The following is a 3,650-nucleotide window of genomic DNA, read 5'->3' as shown; positions in this document are numbered from 1 at the left end:
GCATCCCCCTCTAAACCGCTCGATCTCGCCTCTAGCCGGCTCTCTCCGACATAAGGGTGGGCATCAAGCTGTTCGGAAGGGTAGGAATAGATATTATACAATATTTCCAACCAGCTCGGCTGCTTTTTCCACATTTACTCTGCAGATTTCGTAGAGAGAGGTTCTTTATGTTCCAGAAGTTTATTCAACGTGTTTAGTGTGACAACAATGGAAGTTTCAACAAAGTTACAGTTAAAAAGTGAGTTGCATAGTGAGGAACAGACTCAAATAACAAGTAAACCAGTGAAAAGACCACTCTGAGATAGCGCGCTGATGTTGCCGGATGAAAAATTAAAACAAAAGCAACAATTAGACAGAAGTTACGATAATTGTTGCAGCAGCAACGAAGAAGATGAAGAAATAGACGTCCTGGAGACGCCGCGTGAGTATAAAAAAATGTATACACAAAAACAACAAATTTTTGATGATCCAAATTTAGTTAAAGCCAAACACATAGATGATTTACGTGCTAAAATCCTACCTACAAATAACGAACAAAAAAGTGCTTTTACCAAAGTTAATCTGGGGAAAGAATCGAGGCTTTCACCAAGCCTGAGTATATCTCCAGATTTAAACTACCAAAGTTCTTTAAGTCCTTCACCGCCAATAATCAGCAAAAGCTACCAGAACTTTCCTACCATATTATCACCGAATCAGATATTCAAGAATCAACAAATCGCATATCAAAACCAGTTCTTACAAGAAAATTTCTCGCACTCTAGCTCTAACAATTTAGAAAATAGCTTTTTTAAAGCACAACCTGAATTAATCCAACCGAATTTTGCCAAAATACGACCCATCTACCGACCAGACCTAGCTTACAACTACCAACAATTTACCAATCCAGAAATGTTGAAGATGGCGCCACCCGATCTCAGAAATCCCGCCGCAGCGATCTTGACTTCCCTTTTACCACCTTCGTTAGCAGCTCTTAGCCTTCCGGCCCAGAATATTTGTGCCAAATGCAACATTTCCTTTAGAATGACCTCAGACTTGGTGTACCACATGCGGTCACATCATAAAAGTGAAGCTGTCGAGAGCACCAGAAAAAAGCGAGAGGACAAGTTGAAGTGTCCCGTTTGTGCTGAGTCCTTCAGAGAGAGGCACCATCTGACGAGGCATATGACTGCGCATCAAGATAAAGATGACGACGAGAAGGATGGAAGTAGTAAGAAGGGTTTTTAAATTTAGTTAAATATTTTTCAATATACAGGGTGAGTCTTTTAATTTTCATTAATATGGAAAACATTTATTTCAAGTAAAAATTTATTTAAAAATTCCTTATAAAAATATAATATTAAATATACCTTTTATAAAGGAATTTTTAAATAAATTCTTTGTGATACATGGTATACAGCCAGCTATAGGAACTTAGTTTCCTTGTGGATTTATTTCAAATGTCACTATAATATATAATATTATAATATTTTTTTAATTTTGAATATAACTTGAAATTATTCTGAAAATATACCATTCATATATTACTTTTAACCCATTAAGTCACTTCATTAATTTATTTAGGCATTCTTATTTCTGCTATACACAATAGTTTACTTTTTTTAGCTACTCGATATATCTACAGTGCGAATTTTTTTTATGCAGACATCATACATACATCTTTCACAATATTTACACATGTAAACACCTGAAACTACTCTCTTATTAAATACCACTACGGAATCCCTTATTAAGGTATTGTGTCATAAGCTTTTTATAGATCAAGAAGGCCATTTGATTTCATACCTCTTATTTTTTTAGATTTTATTGATTAACTGCTTTATTTTGTAATTTTCTTTTATGGAATTATGAAAAAATTATATTTTGTGCTGTACTAGGTATATAATACCAGTATTACTGTGTTTGCATATTAATATTGATTTGTAGTGAGTTATATGGTTGGGATTATATAAATTGTGGATATTGTTATAACTATATTGTTATAACTCATAACATAAAATTCATATTTTTTGACAAGCCGCGTAGGTATACGACAAAAAACTTGAATATCTGTTGATTGTATTGTAAGATTTAGATCATTCAGAACTTTTTATAAAGAATAACTTTTTTTATAGAATTAAAAACAAAAAAGTTTGCCATACGGTCCATTCAAGTCCGCACCATACGGAAAACTTTTTTTATTTTGAAGCGAAGCTTCTATACTAGCGTTGTATAACTTTCTCTAAAATGCTGCGGCGAGGGTCACGGAACTTCCGTCACAAGATGGCGTTGTCACTGCTAGTGTCATAGAATAGTGTTTCTTGACATCGATTCACTACTCTCGATCAATTCGTTTCTAATCATCGTAGATTTACTCCTAGCAGGTTTAAATTAAAAACTAAAAATGACTAACAAAATATAGACATTAAATGAGAAATAAAAAATTCAAAGAATTTCTGTCACTAAAAAATTCGATTTTTCGACTGTCAAAATTTAATAAAAGTCATAAATGTCATCCGATTAATAACAACATTGAATCATCTGTTTAGCTTTTATAATAATTTATATAAATATCTAAAATATCACTCTGAGATAGCGCGTAATATTAAAATAAAATTTTAAATAAATATTAAATAAAAAAATTTAATATATTTGATGATTGATAATATTAATTATTAAATCAACTGATGTTACTGTTATTTACTCCACATTTGTGGAATTCCAGATCGTAGTTTAACATTTCAGGGGCAGTAGTAAAGCTAATGTAAGCAGGAGCGGCATGAGAATGACCAATCATTTCATTTATAAGTAATACATAAATCATGCATTATTATAGACAATCGAATAATTAGTAGACTCTTCAGGACTATGCAAAATAAAAATTTTCATCTGCTGTACTTCACATATTCTTTACAAGGCTGGCACATAAAGGTTTTAGTTTGAAATTTTTTTTCTTGGAATGTCTTTAATAACTATCGTTTAATAACGTTGGCGATAACATTTGGATAAGTATTTTTGCTGACATTAATAAATGGTTATCCGTGTGTATCTAGTCTATTATATTCTCTATTTCCAAGACTATTTTATTGCTAGCTATGACAAGAGTTTTCTCTAAGTTCCCATCCGTCTTAGCAATAATACTCGTATTGGCCATGTGCTTTATCCAAGAGATTTTCAGCAAATATGAAACTCACATCTGAAAGGCTTCTTTTCGCTTCATACTTTTAATATGAAGAGTCCATGTTTCCAACAATATCATGTTTCCATGTTTCAATTATGTAATTATAAATTAAATATATGAATATATTTCTGAACGTGAACCTGTCGATTAGTTCTCAAAAATCTATCACTACCTGAATGTAACATTTAAAATTGACACCAGGACACTAAGTTTTACTATCATCATTATCATGATGCTACAGGTCCTTAAGGGGCCTCAACCTTAGACAAGGAAAGAGAGAGGACAGGTAACGCTCATTTAATAAATCTTCGCAAAATTAATCCAGTTTCGATGTGACCGCCATGCTCTGGTGCCTGTACGGTGCCTATTACTATCTCTCGCAGGGTTACCAGGTATACTGATTTTTCAGTAGATCTACTGATTTTACAAATTATTTATTGATATAAATCCATTATTCTCAATATACTGAAGAAATAAAATATGACCGGGCAAC

The 3,650-nt window shown here is 32.5% G+C and overlaps 1 pseudogene; it reads left to right on the top strand.

Annotated features, from left to right (window-relative positions):
- Window positions 1-207: 207 nt before the first annotated feature.
- Window positions 208-1,299, top strand: LOC140431814 (uncharacterized; annotated as a pseudogene).
- The last annotated feature ends 2,351 nt before the right edge of the window (window positions 1,300-3,650 follow it).

This window comes from Diabrotica undecimpunctata, unplaced genomic scaffold, assembly GCF_040954645.1.
Source record: "Diabrotica undecimpunctata isolate CICGRU unplaced genomic scaffold, icDiaUnde3 ctg00002057.1, whole genome shotgun sequence".
Taxonomy (NCBI): Eukaryota; Metazoa; Arthropoda; class Insecta; order Coleoptera; family Chrysomelidae; genus Diabrotica; species Diabrotica undecimpunctata.
The sequence above is the reverse complement of the archived record's forward strand: the minus strand, read 5'-3'. Positions and strand labels throughout refer to the sequence as shown.